This window comes from Vulpes lagopus, chromosome 1 (assembly GCF_018345385.1).
Source record: "Vulpes lagopus strain Blue_001 chromosome 1, ASM1834538v1, whole genome shotgun sequence".
Lineage (NCBI taxonomy): Eukaryota > Metazoa > Chordata > Mammalia > Carnivora > Canidae > Vulpes > Vulpes lagopus.
Window position 1 is genome coordinate 168545262 of NC_054824.1, and position 20355 is coordinate 168565616.

Consider the following 20355-nt stretch of genomic DNA (forward strand, 5'->3'; position numbering starts at 1 on the left):
ATTATCCCTGCTTTCAAGGAACTTACTGTCTAGCAAGAGAAACAGACATAGGAGGAAACCCATACAAAGTCTGATGAGGGCTTCATAGGACAGAGTGGTCAGGCAAGGCTTCACGGAGCAGAAGCCCTTAGAGGATGTTAGCTGTCCAGATGAAAAGGCTCAGGAAGATTTCCCAGCAGAGAAAACAGGATTGATAGGCAAATCCCCAATGGAAGAATGTTACTAACACACAGAGCCTCCCAGGATTCCTATGGCCCAGGGAATCCTGGGCCTCAGCCTCTAGCTGTACAAATGTGTGGCCTCAGCCTCTGGCTGTACAAATGTGACAGCTAGGCGGCTAACCGAGAAGAGACCCCTGGCTTGCAAGGCTAGAAACAGCCAGTGACCACAGCAGTGAGTGTGTGACAGTAACCGCTGGTCCAATTTCAGTAAAATGAGAAGATTTCAATTCTGCTTCATGGTTTTGGGCAGTCATTTCCAAGCAAAGTTATTAAAAGAAGGGCTTATTTCAGTTAATGGTTAGTCTGTTGGACGGGGGAGAGCTGTAAGCGAACATGTGATAATGATCCAAGGCTTGGGTTTCATACACCACTTTTGGCCAGAATAATCTGAAACCACCAATTTTATATGTGTCCGATTTGCCATGCTGAGTTGAGAAGGCAGGCAGGATTCAGTATCGTTCCCCGATGTTGGTTTCAGGAGACTAATGTTTTCACTTCTCTTTTAAATTCATTTTAAAGAGTTGAGGTGCAGATGAAACCATTAGACAAGAAGCACTTTTCTGATTGATCAGTCCTGTGTTCTGAGGCTACAGAGATGAGTAAAACTGAAACTTGTGCATAAGGAATTTGCAGCCTGGGCTGGGAGAGAAGAAAGGCTCGTGAACAGATTATCTCATTAAGGCAGTACATGCTGAAGGCAAGTCAGGATGACACGAGGAGCCAGAAGAACAACCCCTAATCCTCTAGGGGTTCAAGGAAGACTCCTGAGGGGAAGTGTACTGGGCAGAAAACTTGCTTCTAAAGTCTGATGGGGATCCATCCCTTTGACTACTTCTTGGTGACACTGTCTTTTTTTATTCTTATTACAACGCACATCTGACCTATCAGATTTGACCTGGCTTTTAGTGATTTAAGTATAGTCTTAGAGAAATTGTATCATCCATCACTGAAGCGCACCAGCCCCTGAGGAGATAAGTTGAGAACAGATTAAGGACATGAAACATCAGAATGCAGAACCCAGAGACATACCAGGAAATAATTCATCTAGAAAAAGCTGAAAGTTTATATGGAAGCATTCTAGAATTCTCCATTTAGATCAGGCATTTTATTTTTTATTTCACATGCTACATCTCAAAACTTGGGAGAATAAAATACGATCACTATAGAAAATTTTGGAAAATAAGGGGAAAGTACAAAGAAGAAAAAATTTAATTAGCAAAACATAGAGTTAACATTTTGGTATATTTGTTTCTAAAGTTTATGCACATAAAGATATATTGGTTCAAGGTAACTGAAATTACACTGTGTATGTGTGTATGTGCACAGTTTGATTTTTTGTCATTTAATATTATTTCATGAATTTTCCCAGTTTGATTTTTTTTGTCATTTAATATTATTTCATGAATTTTCCCATGATTTCATAATTTCATCAACAATTTTTTTCAATTACATGGTTTAATTATTTTAACCATTCCCTTTCTCTTTAGACATCTAGACTTTTTGGCCATTATAAACAATGTAATAGAACTAATGTGATACATACAACCTTGCTCTGGTTTGCCTGGGAGCCTTAAGGGTTTTTGGTGCATATTGCCAAAACGCTTTCCAGCAATCTATACCCTTGCCAGTATTAAGTATTATTGTTGTGGAAATATGTACTAAAGTGATATATCAGACTGAGTATCTCATTTTAATTTCCATTTAATATTTTTTTAAAGATTTTATTTATTTATTCATGAGAGACACAGAGGGAGAGTGAGAGGCAGAGACATAGGCAGAGGGAGAAGCAGGCTCCATGCAGGGAGCCCGACGTGGGACTTGATCCTTGGTCTCCAGGATCACACCCTGGGCTGAAGGCGGCGCTTAACCACTGAGCCACCTGGGCTGCCCTAAATTTTCTTTTAATTTTTAAAAAATCATTTCACTTTCTACATTTACCTCTTAAACTCCTCTAGAATTTGGTTTGGTTTATGGTATGCAGTAAGGATCATGCATATATCATTGACAGAAGATCCCAAATAAAGGCAACATTTTAAAGCTAGCTGGTGTCTTTCATTCCCCATAAGTGAAATTCAGTAAGAATCAAATATCACAAAAAGTTCAGAATTAACTTTTAGGGCTTTTGTAGGGCTAAAGTGATTTCAAAGTGATCTGAACATGCAAACTTATTACTATTCAAATGAGCTTGCTTACTAAAGAAACATTCAAAACCTAAAGCATTTTGGAGAAAATAATGTAAGAGGGTCCTTGATATTCCTCTATTCAATGCATAGTTATTGAGCACCTAGGTGTACCAGAAACTCTTCTTGATTGGGAAGCATCTGGAATTATAGTTGCTGTGTTTGAGGACACAGCACCAGTGTGTGTTACATTGTGGAGGAGAAAAATACTGTCAAGTTAATATGTTTCATATGTTCACAAGAAGCAACTCTCCTAAAATATAACTAATTCAGAAACGCCTTATTATAGGACATAGCAATGTTGTGAGGGAATACAATGACGGAAGTTTCTGGCAAACTCTAAAAATTATTTAAAAGGGAGAGAGGAAGAGTATTATTTTATAAGGGCTTACACAAAGACGATACTATTTTTTTAGTATTACAGTCATTAGAAAGTTATACTATGTAGTGGGCTGGCAGTAATATCCCAAATGTAGAAAATTTTCAGCAAAACTATCAAATTCCCTTTGGGATTATCCACCCACACTTCTCAGTAGTCTGTTCTTTTTTTGGTATCAAATTAGAGCACATTATCTTGACCCACTATGGAACTGTCTTCACTGAATTATGCCTGGGGCTCATGCCCTTGGCATTTACTGAGGAATAGCCTTCTGAAGTTCATTGCTGCACTTGTCATTGAAATAAGGACGCTGTCTAACAAATCACTCATCCCTCCATGACATTTCATCCAAAATCTCTTCCTCCCTACCCGCCACCCCCACCCGCCGCCTTTCTTCCCTCCTTCCTTCTTTCATTTTCTTTCTTACCTTCTGAAACCTGTTAATTTCTATTAAGTTCTAATGACACTAACCACACAAAACAATGCCCCCTCCCATCTTGACTTCCTACTTCTTTTTATAATTCCTTAGTTCTGGGATCCCTGGGTGGCACAGCGGTTTGGTGCCTGCCTTTGGCCCAGGGCGCGATCCTGGAGACCCGGGATTGAATCCCACGTCGGGCTCCCGGTGCATGGAGCCTGCTTCTCCCTCTGCCTGTGTCTCTGCCTCTCTCTCTCTCTGTGACTATCATAAATAAAAAATTAAAAAATATATATATAATTCCTTAGTTCTAATTTATTTTCACATATGGTATTTTATTTCCTAATTGTATTTTCTGGTAACAGGTCATTTGCTCCAATTCCATTCTTATCAGATAATATTCTAACAAATTTTTACTTCCTCGTTACCTTTATGTCTGGAAGAACAGTAAGGGCAGTGAGGTTTTATGTTGCAAGCCAGCACAGATCAATGGCAATGGTTGTCTGGAGGGCTGTTGTTAAGAAGGAAAGGGGCTCTACGATCAATTAGCAATGTCTGCTTTGAGCGTGGTATTAGTAACTGTTGGCACTTCTACCAGATATTTGACATTTATGTCTTAAATAGAATACATGAACGTTCTAATAACAAGAATTCATAAACAAGTTGATAAATTACTTTCAGATTTTTAAGCCAGTGCTTTGTAAGTTTCAGGATCCCCAATTCATTCCCCAAAGCAGGAACATACCTATGTAAAATGAAAAAAATTGGGTTTGTAAACATGAAATAGAAACGAGATATTTTTCATAAATCTTACTAGCACTGGCTTTGTGCATAGGTAGATTGGGCTCCTTCCTAGAAGGGGAGATTTAAACCGGATCCCTAAATCTCTCCTACTGGCTTTTCAATATATGAAGGTTTATAATTAGAGATTCATTTCTGTAGATCTGAAGTCTAGCTCTTAATGATTCCTTTACTAAAAGACAAATAGTCTTAGGAAGGGGTAATACGTTAGCTCTTACCAGCTAATTAATTGGTTGGCTGCTAGTTAGGAAGGAAATGGGAGAGTGGGAGTAGGGGGATAGGTCAGGAGGATATGGACACCATAAACAGGAGGGACAGCAGAGCTAGATTTAGCTTATTTCAGCCTTAGCTTAGTCCAACAGCTCACTTGAGATAAGCATTGAGTATGCTTATAGATGTGTGTTTTTTTGTTTTTTGTGTTTTTTTGTGTGTGTGTGTGTGGTTTTTTGTTTTTTGTTTTTTTTACGTAAGCCCAACGTAGGGCTTGAACTCATGGCCCTGAGATCAAGTGTCACATGCTCCACCAACTGAGCCAGCCAGGTGCCTCTATACAAGCATCATTATTGGCCCTAAATAGTGAAGCATGTAGTAATTCTCTAATAAGGAGTTGAAAGAAACATACAGGTAATCATTAATGATATAAATAAAAGTTATATGCAGATGGAGAATTCTTAAATTTTTCAGTAAATAATTTGTTATTCTCCTATCAAATTCAACAGATGTATGTTTGAGAGAAGCTTAGTTTTTAAAACTGGCATGTTAGGAGAAATGGGCACTACGATTCATTCATTCGTTCATTCATTCATTTATTCACTGCATTCTGTGAACAAGTCGACAAATGTTTCCTCTGCACAGTACAAAACTATTCACCATACAAAAGTCATGGAAGACACAGTTCCTGCTCTGAGAAGGTTACATCTCCCTTGAGAAATGAGTGATATATACATGAAACAACCAGGGAAAAGTTCCAGGCTGGATAAAGTCAAGGGTTAGAACGTCTGGTTCAGATTGCAAGCAGGATAGAAATCCAGAAACAAGAAAGATTGTACAAAGAGAGAAATCAAAGAGTAGTCACTTTGAAAGGGATTGCAAGAAGCTGCTCTTCCTGCCTCAGGTGTCAGCATTAAACTGTGGCTCCTATTACCGGGGGAATGACTGAGATCAAGACTATGTGATATTCCACACCTGTCCTGGACAATTCTACCACATCCCACTCTGAGTGCAGCCTACTCACCATCCAGAGAAGGAAATCAACCATGGACTGTTGAAAGTTCTAAAAGAATTCAAAATTGGGGCACCTGGGTGGTTCAGTCAGTTGAGCATCCTACTCTTGCTTTCAGCTCAGGTCTTGATCTTCCCTGCATTGGGCTCCATGCCCTGTGCAGAGTTGGCTTGAGGATTTTCTCTGTCTCCTTCAGCTTCTCCTCAATCTTGCTTGCACACACTCTCTCTAAAAAATAAATAAATGAAATAATTCAAATTTGGAAAAGCAAACAATTTCTGTTCTTGGTGGATAAGTTCTTTGTACTAAATTATTAACTTCACCATTTTGGAGAAAGCATCAAGCATGAGCTATGGGTATGGGTGCAGCAAGTCAAAGTCCTAAGGCAGAGAAAGCTGCATTTATTTTTGTTCAAATTTAGGAAAATGTTGCTACAATCCCATAATCTAATATGGAGTACATATTTGAATATACAGGCCAGTTATTTGGTAGAATGTCTTTCGATTTAAGTTTTTACCAATAGTTTCCTCATAATTAGTCATTTTATGTTTTATAACTCAACTTAATTTCCATGGAAATACTCAGGCCAATCCCTTGGGTATGGCAACTGAAGTGGCCATTTCAGCTCCAAGCTTGAAGGTTTATCATGAGGTGTTGCACCTTACCTATGTTTCCAAAGCATCATTAACATTAACCTTCAAAATTTTTTCTTTAACAATATCCCAAAAAACCTATGAAAGATGCTAACAGCATGGACCTTTTCAAATGCACTATGTTGATTGTATCCTCCAGATCCCTCACTGTTTCAGGAATGACCTTGGGCCTATTTCTACATAGTGGTGAAAACAATCTAAGTATACTGGAGATTTCACCACTTTCCCTCAGTTTATGGCTGAGTTCTTGAGGCTTCTGGGGTGCTAAGTTGTCAGGGTAAGAGGAGGCAAATCTTCTCTATGGATTCATATCTTCACACAGGTATCAACCAACATGTCATCACCATGGTTGATCCTTGGGCCTTGGTTAATGAAGGCCATTTTGAAGATTCTCTGCTTTCCCCTTTGTGGACTGCTAGCTCTTTCTGCTATTTTCCTACAATACGTGGACAGCAGGAAACTCGGTGAATGAACCTAAAGCCCTGCTTGCCTAGACTTTGCTGCTTGCCCAGGGCCCAAAGTGGGAAGAGCCTTTCTCTGTATAAATCATGGACGTGTCTATGTGGTCATCACTTCTCCTCCTTACTCTCAACTCCCCAAGTCCTCCATCCAGAAAATCCTTTTCTGAACAGGAGCCAAGGAAGTCTTGAATTTACTCAAGTCTTTTATGCAGACCAGTGGTTCTTAGTGTGATCCCAGGACCAGCAGCATCAACACCACCTAGGAACTCGACAGAATGCAAATAATCATCTTCCCTTTTAGCTAGCCCTGCTGAATTAGAAACTCTTAGAGTAGGCTCTATGATCTTTGTTTTAATAAACTTTCCAGGTGATTCTGAGGCAGGATAAAGTTTGAGAACCACTGATCTTTATCTTGAGTTCTTTTCCTTCCCGGAGTGCTATTATTCTCAAATTTTAACGTAGGTAAGAATTACCTGGAGGGGTTGTTAAAACAGATTGCTGCATCTTACTCACGAAATTCCTGATTCAGTAGGTCTGGGGAGAGGCCTGAGAACTTGCATTTCCACCAAGTTCCCAGATGATGGTGAAGCTGCTGGTGTGGGAACCACATTTCAGAGAACCAATTACCCCGGAAGTCTTAGCTCTGTAATTATCAATTCTCTTCTGTCATTCCCTATAGGATTTATCTAATTATTATTGCTAATGTAATAAAACATATTTTTGTAGAATCTGCTTATGTATAGTTATTTTCAGTCTAGGACTGTGGACCACCAATTTGACACGGGTGTATACTAATGTTTTTCAAAGCCAAGGTCTAATGTTAGGCCAACAATGCTTAAGATTTTTCATTCCCCGTCCCTCCCCAACTCAAAGGCTCCCCTACCTATTCTTTCTGTAAGATATCCTGCAAGATTCGGAAAGAAGAAAAAACAGAAAACAAAAAAACAGTGTTGGTCTTGTAAGCTCTGCTTTTCAAATAGTAGATCAGAGCTCCAATGGCTTCTTCTCAGAACTCAGAGATTGAGCAAAATGTGCTTCTTGGGAATCCAGAGGAGTCAGAGAAAAGGAGATGAGGGTAAATGAGTGAGAAAATGCTTTGAGGATCAGCTACGGGGACGCCTGGTTGGCTTAGTGGTTGAGCGGCTGCCTTTGGCTCAGGGTGTGATCCCGGAATCCAGGGATCAAGAGTTGCATTCAGCTCTCTGCATGGGGTCTGCTTCTCCTTCCTCTAAGTCTCTGCCTCTCTGTCTCTCATGAATAAATAAATAAAAATCTTAAAAAAAAAAAAAAAGAGAGAGAGAGAGAGAGTCAGCTACTATTTCTTTAAGGAGAAGACTTTTTTGTCATGGTTTGGGGCCATAGGAAGAAGTAATTTAACCCCATGAAATGTTGCAGTAATTTTTGGTTTTAATATCCCCAGACTTGAGAATAGAAAGTGGCCACCACTTCTCCTTGCTTAGTTGTATTTAAATCCACTTCTTTGCCTGAAGCATCATCAGTGTCCCCAAAGCCCTTGATTCCATTTATTTTTTGGTCTCTGTCTGGCCTCTTAAAGAGATACAAAATCTTTTTTTTTTTTTTTTTTTTTTTGCTTAATTACCACAGAACAATTACTTTAAGTCTGCAGGGCACAGCCACATTCTTAGTTAGACAAGGACCCACTCCAGAGAACTAACTGCTCTTCCTACATTTGGTCTTCTTCTTCTTCTTCTTCTTCTTCTTCTTCTTCTTATTCTTATTCTTATTCTTATTCTTATTCTTATTCTTCTTTTTTTTTTTTAATGAAGTTCTATTTTGTTAGGTTGCCCATGTGGTTCTGGATGAAAGTACCTACCAAAGAACATGCTGAATATTTGTTACCATAATTATTTGGATGGTTCGCATTATGTATTAATACTTCCAAGCATTGCTATTATTAGGATAGTCCTGAGGGTTCACAGAACATAAATAAGACTCTTTCACTCAAGCAGAGTTGCAAAGACTTTTCTGCTGAAGCAACGCTCCTGTTGCCACCATGGTGATGGGTGCAGATTTCTTTCCTTACACTTGTGTTCCATAGAACAGGATTATTTGTGTTCCTCAAATACTTGCTGTGTTTTTCTGCCTCCATCTTTTTACCCTCCCTAGCACTAAACTCAGCACCTTATACTTCATAGGCACTCAGTAAATATTTATTGAGTTGAATTAAATTAAAATAAAATAGTTGAGACTTCCAATTAAAGATTGGAATAAGGGCTTTTCTATTCCACTCTTTTTTTTAAAGAAAAGATTTTATGTATTTTTTCATGAGAGACACACAGAGAGAGGCAGAGACATAGGCAGAGGGAGAGGCAGGCTCCCTGTGGGGAGCCTGATGCAGGACTCAATCCCAGGACCCCAGGATCATGACCTGAGCTGAAGGCAGGCACTCAACTACTGAGTCTCCCATGTGCCCCACCTATTTCACTCTTCTCTGTGAATCCGACGATAACAAAACAACAATAATAAACTATTGAGAAGAACATGAGATAAGGAAGAAGCAACATCAGGAAACAAGTGTATGAGAAATAGCTGTCAAGTATAATAATATGTGGACCTAACAGAAGAGCACAGCAAGAATGGGCACATACCTCAACAGACCTTGAGCAGCACATGGATTTCTTCATGGTAGTTGGGCCAGGCTGAAGGCTAAACCATTATTCACTTTCTTGTATCAGTAGGTCTGACAAGGTAAAGGAGGGGTTTGGGAGTATCTCAAGCATGGTTTAACACCATAGAGAAGCAGGAGATAAGGGGCAAAGGGCAATCTATGTGGACCTGCCATCTCTGCAAGAAGAAGCTGTCAATTGGATGGGCGAGTTGAGTAAACATAAGTGATCATCAGTTCAGCTGCTGCTTATAGATAAAAAAAGATAACCAGGATAATAGTCACTAAATCACTATAAAAAAAAAAATCATTGCAGGTAAGAGATACGTGAACTTTCTGTTCAACCCACAGGTAGCTCCAGAACAATTAGAGTTTGAGAACATGTAGTACAGATGTGTATGTGGCAGGAAGTGTAAGAAAGTCCTCAGCCCAAGCAACATTGTCTCTACTCAGTTCATGAACCCTTGTCATACAACTTTTTGTGAGTAATTGGTCTAGAAATGGTCCCATTCAACGTTGAGTAGTAACCAGAAAGCGGCCACAAAGAAAAAGATACATGAGAAGCAGAAATCAGACAAAGAATAATTCAGCAGATAAAGACATATGCCACTAAATATTTTTCCTCCTAATATCGAGTAAATTAAAGAAGATGTGGTCTCTAGAAACAGAAAATTAAAAAGTGTTCCAATATAAGGAGAAAGGAGGTGAGTGAACAGTCAACGCTTTGGAAAGAGCGAAAAAGTAAAGTAAAACCATGACAGATACAGAAGCTTCAAGAGAAGCAGCAGCAGTTAATAATAAGAGAAAGGAAGACAGGAGAGAGCCAGACAGAAAATAAAAATGTAAAAGAATGTATTTAAGGAGACTCCGAGACAAAAAGGAACACACAGAAGACTATGGAAAGCTACTCTTATTCTATTAGAAGAGAAGAATGAATTAAAAAGCAAAGAGAGGGGGATCCCTGGGTGGCTCTGCAGTTTGGTGCCTGCCTTCGGCCCAGGGTGTGATCCTGGAGTCCCCGGATCAAGTCCCACGTCAGGCTCCCTGCATGGAGCCTGCTTCTCCCTCTGCCTGTGTCTCTGCCTCTCTCTCTCTGTGTCTCTCATGAATAAATAAATAAAATGTTAAAAAAAAAAAAAAGCAAAGAGAAAAGTGCTAAAGGCATAATAGGAAAGGCTTTGGTGGAATATGAAGACTCAGATCTCCTTACCTCACCCTCTTCAGGTCACTGCTCAAATTTTACCTCATCAGTAGGGTTTTCCCTTGTGGCCATATTTAAAATATCCAATACCTAGGGTCCATTTTTCTCCCCTACTTTATTTTTTTCAGTTTAACACCTGAAATGAAAATTACCCAGAGTGGGATTAACAGCAGCTGGTAACCAGAAAATCAAGCCATGATTAAAGCTCAGCATTTTCATTGTCATTCTCCAGAGGGCAGGGGTGCCACAAATGGAGTTAATGACCGATCATGCCTGCATGATGATGCTCCTATAAAAATCCCCAAAGTAGGGATCCCTGGGTGGCACAGCAGTTTGGCGCCTGCCTTTGGCCCAGGGCGTGATCCTGGAGACCCGGGATCGAATCCCACGTCGGGCTCCCGGTGCATGGAGCCTGCTTCTCCCTCTGCCTGCGTCTCTGCCTCTCTCTCTCTCTCTCTCTCTCTCTCTCTCTCTCTTTGTGACTATCATAAATAAATAAAAAATTAAAAAAAAATCCCCAAAGTATGGGATTTAAAGAACTTCCAAGTTGGTAAAGACGTGGAGGTGCTGTGAGAGGGGCACCTACAGAGAGCATGGAAGCCCCATGTGCTTCCCACAGAGCCTCCCCACCCCCACCCTGTCCCGCATCTCCTCTGTCTGGATGTTCATCTGTGTCCTTTATCATGTCCTTTCATAATGAAGTGGTAAATGAAGTGGTAGACATTAAGCAAACTGTTTTTTCTGAGTTCTGTGAGCCTCTCTAGCAAATTAATTGAATGACCCCCATGGAGGGGGTCATGGGAACCTTTGATTTATGGCTAATCAGAAGCACAGGTGGATTTGGGACTGGCATCTGAAGGGTGGCGGTGGTCCAGTGGAACTGAGCCCTTAACCCATGGGATCTGACACTACCTCCAGGTACACAGTGTCAGAACTGAGTTAAATTGTAGAACTCCCAGGTGGTGTCACAGAATTGCTCATTGTGGGGACCCTTGCCCCCACCCCCACATCTGGTTCAGAAGCATTGTGAATGTGGCAGTGGTATCAGAGGCAACGAGACACGGGGAGAAGTGGGGAGTGCTCACATGTATTGTGAGGCTTATAACATGTAAGAAAAGAATGAAAATGTGAGACAATAAGATATTTGAGAGGAGTAGTTGGAGTACTCTGCTGTAAGGTTCTTAAAATCTGTGGGAAATGTTATAAAATTGGTTAAGGAAGACGGTGATAAGATGAAGGTATATATTACATAGAGCAACTATGAAAAGAAAAAGAGGTGTTTATAATACACGGTCATGGATAAAGTGGAATATTTATTTTTAATAAAATATTAAATTTTTAACTATTCCATGGATAAAGTGGAATATTAATTTTTTTTGAGAAGCATGTAAAAGAGGGAAAAAGGAGTAAAGGGTAGATGGAACAAATAGAAAACAAATAGCAAAAGGGTAGATTTAAACCTAATCTTATTACATTATATAAATGACAAAAAAAATTTCTATAAGAAATCCGCCCTTTTTACATAATGACAGGTTATAATAAACAGGTTATAAGTAGGGATCCCTGGGTGGCGCAGCGGTTTGGCGCCTGCCTTTGGCCCAGGGCGCGATCCTGGAGACCCGGGATCGAATCCCACGTCGGGCTCCCGGTGCATGGAGCCTGCTTCTCCCTCTGCCTATGCCTCTGCCTCTCTTTCTCTCTGTGACTATCATAAATAAATAAAAATTAAAAAAAAAATTAAAAAAAAAAAAACAGGTTATAAGTAAAAAGATAATGCTGAGCTAAAGTATGTTGACATACCTATATATTTTTTTAATATTATTTATTTATTTATTCATGAGAGACTGAGAGAGAGAGGGGCAGAAACACAGGCAGAGAGAGAAGCAGGCTCCATGCAGGGAGCCTAATATGGGACTCGATCCTGGGACTCCAGGATCACGCCCCGAGCCAAAGGCAGATGCTCAACCGCTGAGCCACCCAGGGGTCCTGACATAGTTATATTAATATCAGGAAAAGAGATTTCACAAGGAATGTACCTGGGAATAAATAATGCCTTTCAATTTGTTGTGTGTGCTTTGGTTAATTTCTAGAATTTGAAAGGATTGTTTTATAACAATTTTGTCTAGTTTTATTCATTGCTGTTTGGGGATAGTATTTGCTGGGCTCCTCACTCAAATTTTCTGGAAGTCCCACCCCTTCTCTGGAGTCTTTTAGGAATCATTGTCGAATTTAATTATTTTATTTTTAATAAGTTTTATTTTTTTATTTTTTAAAAGATTATTTATTCACTTATTTATTTGACAGAGAGCCAGAGAGCCCAAGCAGGGGGAACAGCAGAGAAAGAGGAAGAAGCAGGCTCCCTGCTGAGCATGGAGCTGGACATGGGGCTTGATCCCAGTTTCCTGGGATCATGACCTGAGCTAAAAGGTGGACGCTTACTTGACTGAGCCACCCAGTTGCTCCTATTTTTTTTTAAAGATTTATTTATTTATTTATTTATTTATTTATGAGAGAACGAGAACAAGAAAGAGCACTAGGAGGAGGTGGGGTGCAGAGGAAGAGGGAGAAGCAGACTTTCTGCCCCGCAGGTGATCCAGATGCGGGACTGGATCCAGGATTTTGGGATCATGACCTGAGTGAAAGACAGACACTTAACCAACTGAGCCACCTAGGTGCCCTGATTGTTGAATTTATTAAATGCCTTTTTAGCATGTTTGGTATGATCACATTTTACCCTTGTTGCTCTAAAGAATTACTTTGGTAGACTTCCTAACTTACAACCACCTTTGTGTTCCTTGAATAAATCTTAGTTATTCATGTCGTTATATCCTTTTATTACACTGCTATATACTACTTGCCTTTTTAAAAAGAAAATTTTGCATTTATGTACATAAGGGAGATTATAGTTCAACGTTTTCTATACCTTCTTTACAAAGTTTTGGTATTAAAGTTGTTCAGGTTTTGTAAAATCAATCAGGAACTTCTATATTTTTTTTTCTATGGCCTAGAATCATTTAAATAACATAGGAACTAGCTGTTCTTTAAAGGTTAGAGAGATTTCAGTTATGAAACCAGTAGGTAACATTTTTAGTGAAAGATATTTTTGGCCTTTCTAGTATCCTCTGTGATAATTAGTCTATTCAGTGTTTTTTGTCTTCTTTTTGGGTTAATTTTGGTCATTTATATTTTACTGCCTGTCTCTTCTAGATTTGCAGATTTGTGGCAATGGAGTTGTGTGTAATTTCACTTTATAATTTAAAAATCTCTTATGTTGTAGTTTGTCTCTTTTTTCATTCCTAATCTTTTCTATTTTTACTTTCTCTCTTATTTCCTTAAGCAAGTTTGCAACAGGTTATTTACATTATTGATTCTTTTGAAATGCAAGCATTTGGATTCATTTATTGTTCTACTAAATTTTGTTTCTTATTTGGTTAGGTTCAATTTTTATCTTTATAAATTCTCTCTTCCTAAATGGCAAAAAAAGTTTTCCTCTTCTTTTTCTACTTCCTAGGTATATATCAAATTTCTTCATTTTTAAATTAATTAATTAATTAGTTTGTTTATTTATTTATTTATTTATTTATTTATTTCCTAAGAGAGAGCATGCACATGCCTGAGGCGAGGTGGGAGGGGTTTGGGGGAGGGGTAGAGGAGAGAGAATCTTAATCTTAAGCAAGCTCCGTATTTAGTGGAGCCCAGTATGTGTCTCACCCTGGAGATCATGACCTGAGCTGAAATCAAGAGTCAGATGCTTAACTCACTGAGCCACCCAGGCATCCCAATTATTCTTATTTTTAAAATATTTTATTTATTTATTTTTAAGATTTTATTTATTTATTTGAGAAAGAGAGCATGAGCAGGAGGGAGGGGCAGAGGAGGAGGAGAAGCAGGCTCCCCGCCAAGCAAGGAGACAGATGCAAGCTTGATTCCAGCACCCTGAGATCATAACCTGAGCCAAAGGCAGGCACTTTAACCAACTGAGCCACCCAGATGCTACTTAAAGATTTTATTTTTAGCTAATCTCTACACCCAGTGTGGGGTTTGAACTCACCACTTAAAGATCAAGAGTCACATGCTCTATCACCTGAATCAGCCAGGCGCCCCTTGTCTTTCTTATTTAAAATAATAAAGGCAGTATGACAATTTTTTAAAGCTCTGAGTACATTTTTGACTGTCCAGTAAGTTTATGTTATGACATGTTCTCCCTTTTCATTGCTTTCTATATAGAGTTTATAATTTTAGCTTTGAGATCTTCTTGCTTTAATGGCTATTTAAGAGTATGTGTGTGTGTGTGTTTTAAAGTAAGCTCTATGTGCAATGTGGGGCTTGAACTCACAAACCCAAAGATCAAGAATTGTATGCTCTAAGGACTGAGCCAGCCAGGCATCCCTAGAAATGTGTTTCTTAATTTCTATATAGTCAGTGCTTCTTACTTTTGGTCAACATTTTATTATTTATTCTTAATTTTAATGGGTTATTTATAACCTTACTTTATAAAATTTTCTTTATGAATATGTATGTTATTGATTTTTGCAAATATTTTATGGTTTATGGAAACTGTGTTTTCTACTAGAGCTTTCTGAAATTCATCTAAAAATTGATTAAGTTGAATTTTTTTGATATACTAGTCAATTTCTCCTTGTCCTTATTTTTGAGTACCAGATTCCCTGATTCTGAAGGAAGTATACTGATATCTTTCACTCTGATTGCATTTTTTTTCTGATTGCATTTTAAGTAGGTTCTCATAGTTTTGCTTTATGTCTTTAGCTTCTGTTATTTGGCTTAAGCAAATTTATGACTATTATGACTTCTTCACAAATACTGTGTCTTTTAAAAATATTTTATTTATTTATTCATGAGAGAGAGAGAGAGAGAGAGGCAGAGACACAGGCAGAGGGAGAAGCAGGCTCCACGCAGGGAGCCCGATGTGGGACTCGATACCAGGACTCCAGGATCATGCCCTGGACTGAAGGCGGCGCTAAACCGCTGAGCCACCCGGGCTACCCCAATACTGTGCTTTTTTTGTCATCACATTATGTTCATGGGTTTCCTGTTCAGTACTTTTAACCTTTTCACTTACCTAATTTTAATATTACCACTCCTTTTGTTTGTTTATATTTGCCTTTTAAATCTGCCAATGTCTTTTATTTTCAACTTCTTGAAATCTCTTTGTTTGAAATGTTCTTACCAGGTGTGGGCTACTTGTAAGGCTTTTAGGTATACCGCTATGAAAGTTGCTGTCTCTTTTGAATCTATTTTTTTTTAAAGATTTATTTATTTATTTATTTATGATAGACAGAGAGAGAGAGAGAAAGAGGCAGAGACACAGGAGGAGGGAAAAGCAGGCTCCACGCTGGGAGCCCGATGTGGGACTCGATCCCGGGACTCCAGGATCATGCCCTGGGCCAAAGGCAGGCGCCAAACCACTGAGCCACCCAGGGATCCCCACTTTTGAATCTATTTTATTGAAGTGTATTATACATATAGGAAGTACACAAATAATAACTACAAATAGTTCATTGCATTTTATAAAGTGAACACATCTTTATAACCATTACCCAGATCAAGACCTAGGCCATTACCAACACCCTAGAACTTTTCCTCAGGCCCCTCCCAGTCCCTGAACCCCACAAAGTTAACCATTATTCCATTATTCTGATTTTCATAATCATAATTTAGTTTTGTCTATTTTGAATTTTATATAAATAAAATAATATAGTATGTATTCCTTTTCTATCTGGTTTCTTTGGCCCAACATTATGTTTGTGAGGTTTTTTTGTGAGGTAGTATTTTATCCTTTTATTGCTGGATAGCATTCTATGGTATAAACATACTAACATTTCTTTTTTCTATCATTGATGAATGTTTAGGTTATTTTCACTTTTGGCAATTAAATTATAATGTGGCTGTGATAATTTTTGTACATATGTTTTTGTGTACATATGTAGGTTTGATCCACCATGTCTATTCCTAGATATGTACCTCATAAAAATTCATAGAGCTATGCACCTGTGATGTATGTTTCTGTGTGCATGTTACACTACCATAGGATGTTTACTTAGTGAAAGATAATAGAGGGGAATGCAAATAATAAATTAAAAAGCAGAAATAATGTCAGTCTCAATCAAGATTTTTAAAAATAATAAAAGTATTATAACACTTGAAAATCTGTATGTAATAGAGAAATGCCAAGAAATTACAAGACGTCAAAATTGGCAAAAGAAGAAATGGAGAGGGACACCTGGGTGGTTCATTGTTTGAGCATCTGCCTTTGACTCAGGGTGTGATCTCAGGGTCTAGGATGGAGTACTGCATCAGGTTTCCCACAGGTAGCTTGCTTCTTCTCCTCTGCCTGTGTCTCCGCCTCTCTTTCTCTGTGTCTCATGAATAAATAAATAAAATATTTAAAACAGAACTATATTCCTGGAAAACCTCAGGAGGGACTACCTCTTGGTAGACTGGGAACAAGAAAAGGATACCCACTCTTGTTGCTAGTGTGTACCATAACCCTGGAAGTCTTTTCCAAGCTATCAGAAAGGGGAAAAAAGAGGTGCAAGCATTGCAAGGGAAAAAACAAAAAGCCTTTATTATTTGTATCTTGGCATTGAGAAAAGACTGCCTAAAAATATTCAGAAGCACCAACGATTAATTTTATCAAGGCAAAGATTTGCTATTCTAATAAGGAATAACACTGATCAAGTTAACAGACAGATGATAGTTTGGGAGAAAATATTTTGTTTACCTCAATCAGGGAACTATATCCAGCATTGACAAAAACGTCTTGCAAAATCAGCAAGAAAAGTCACTAATCCTGGCGGAAAAAATAGCCAAAGGCCATAAACAGGCAAATCCCAGAAGAGGAAGCCCAAAAGGCTACGACACATAAAAGATGCTCAAATTCATTAGTGGTCATAAACTTTCCACCTATTTGAGTGGCCAATTCAGGAAGTTGGATTATGTTTAACGTTGGCAGGGACATTGGCAGGGGGATATATTGGCTCCATTATGCCTATTCGGTGAATGGAGGCTGTAGGCATTCGGGAGAGCCATTTGGCAGTACATTTCAAATTAAACATACAAGATTACCCAGCAATTCTGCTCTGATAAATACTGCAAAGTAGTTCTCACACAAGTTCACAAAAATGGCATGTTTATTGTTTATGGTGGTAAGGAGTAGGAGCCAGTCTAACTTGGGTGTCTGTCTGTCCTTCAGGGAATGGATAGTCTAAGGTGATGGATGCACCAGAGATTTCTGCACAGCAGCCAGAAGACTTGGACTGGAGGCACCATGCGACTTGTAACTTGGAGTGATCTTCAAAACATGACACGGAGTGAAAAAAGTCAGAAGCAGAATGTGGTTTATTTCACAATATCATTTACATAAGTTCAAAAGGTATGATAACGTGCAAAACACATTAGGATGGTTGCTCACTTTATGGAGAGGAAATGCAGGTGGGGAATTTGGATAAGAGGAAATAAGCAGAGGTGCCTGGGTGGCTCAGTCGGTTAAGTGTCCGTCTCTTGGTTTCAGTTCGGGTCATGATCTCAGGGGTTGTGGGATCAGTACAGCCCCCACCCCACCCCGACACCGCCACCCCCTCTGTGGGGCTCCATGCTCAGAGTGGAGTCTGTTTGAGATTACTCCCTCTCATTCTGCTCCTCCCACATGTGCTCTCTCTATAAATAGATAACTAAATAAAAAAAAATTTTAAAGGAAATAAAGTAACTAACAAAGTGAGGAGGATCTTCTGTGGATGGAAGATGATAATGCGCCACCTACTAAGGAGTAGGAGTGATACAACCCTTTGCTTTGATTTCCTTTTCCCAGACAATAGCAACAATAACACAAAAGACAGTAACAAACACTGAGAGGCTGAGAACTGGCAGGGATTGTTATTCCAAGTGTAGTGGAAAGAAGTCACTGGAGTGTTTTCAGGAGTAAGCGAATCCTCTTCACAAAGACCATTATGACCACTGTCTGACAAATGGATGAGAGGAAGCAGGTGGCCAATCAGGAGCCTCTTGGCTCAGGTGGGAAATTGAAGATGGCCCAGATTAGAGCAGATTCAGGCTGTATCTTGGAAAGAAACCTGACAGGAGTCACTGAGAGCCTGAGTGTTGATGGGGAGGGAAGCAGAGAAATGGAGGACACCTAAGCTTTTGTCCTCAGCAACTGTGTGGTGCCATTGAATTTGGGAAGATGGGGAGAGAGGGAGAAATCAAAATTACTGATTACTTAGCATGTTCAGTTTGAGATGCCTATTAGAGATTCAAGTGGAGGTACCAATAAGGCAGTTGGATATACGGTCTGAATTCAGAGAAGATAAGCATTAGGGAGCTGATTTCAGTATACAGAGAGTTACATAGTTGGCTCCAACACTCAGTATTTATGTCATCTTGGCCAAGTTATATAATTGCTGGATCTTAATTTATCTATAAAATGACAATAATATTATCTCTTTCCTAGTGCTGTTATGAATATTAAATCAGATAATGCCTCTAAGGAACTTGGCATAGGACCTGGTGCATAATAAGTGCTTAATAAAGGCCCTTGTGACTGGAGAACAGTGAAGGGAAAGAACACGTCAGGTGACAGAGTTTGGCAGTAGAGATCATGTCAGAATTTTTAGGCCACGGTAAATAGTTTTCAGTAAGTGGCTATTAGGGCTTTTAGGCAGGGAATCACGTGACCTGGCATTGCTAATAGTATTGACAGATTATTTAAGGATTCACATTCGATATCGTTTTGTCAGACTGTACATAAACAGTCTGGGTTGTCATAAACATACATACACACATACATTTTAAGAACTTTGATGATATGAAAATATGCTTAGAAATTATGACAAATGAAAGCCTTTTTCTCTGAAAGATATTCGGATGGTCCTGACAGTCCTTGAATCTGCAGAATCGCCAAGGACTTCTCTGCCGGTCTGTGCATAGTTCTATTTTGTACATTGACTGTTCTTGAGTAGTAAGCAATCGGAGCCTAGGGACAGCTGGCACTTTGTAGCGAAGCTGAGTTCTGAGCCCATAAAGTGAAACATCAGTGCTTTATATTTATCATGCTGCATTAAGACAGATGCTGAAGTCAGATGTTGCCCAACATTTCAGAAAATATCTTCATTCTGCTGCAGCCAATAGCTTATATGTATCCAGAAGATGATTCCATTTCAGAAAAGCTACTTTTCATAGAAGAACTACATAAATATCTAGTTTCTACGCAAAACCTCGAGTTTGTCCGATTTTTGGATTAGGTGTGTTGTGGATCACCTATACTTTTTTTTTTTTTTTTTTTTTTTTTTATGATAGTCACACAGAGAGAGAGAGAGAGTCAGAGACACAGGCAGAGGGAGAAGCAGGCTCCATGCACTTGGAGCCTGACGTGGGATTCGATCCCAGGTCTCCAGGATCGCGCCCTGGGCCAAAGGCAGGCGCCAAACCACTGCGCCACCCAGGGATCCCACCTATACTTTATCTTAAATGCCGCAAAGAACCCTCAGCAGCCCAGATGCAGTAACTGAACAGGGGACCCTGGTGATTCTATTTTCACATTTCTCTTTATTTATTTATTTATTTTACATTTCTCTTTATTTATAGATTTGATATAACAAGTGATGAAGAGCCTCCATAATCCTTCCAACTGTTCATCTTCCATTAAGCCCACAAGTGGGACAATTATAGCGTCACATCTGGAATACTACAGAGAAAGGTTTCCTTGAAGCATTAAAAAATCCCAGTGGCAACAGAAATGGGAATGCCCTTTGATCATGTTCCAGTTAACTACTGTTGCATAACAAAGTACCCCCAAACTTGGTGTTTTATTATAACTCAGGATTTTGTGGGTCAGGAACTCAGGCAGGGTCAGCTGGGTGAGCCATGTGATGTGTATGTGACTGTACTATGTGATGTTGTGTGTGGTCACTGAGTCATGTTCACCCAGGAGTTTTCTGGTCTGGAGAGTCTAAGACTTTTTCACCCACATACTTGGTATCTTTTGAAGAATGGCAAGAAGCTGGGCTCAGCTGGGCCCCTCCTACTCAATGTGAACGTCAGAGCCTCTCCATGTGATCTCTCAAGCAAGGTGGTTTGACCTTGTAAGGCATTCCAGGGCTCCAAGAGACCAATGTAGAAGTTGCCAGTCTCTTAAAGGCCCTCCCAGAACTGGAATATTGCCATTTCTGGTTTACTCA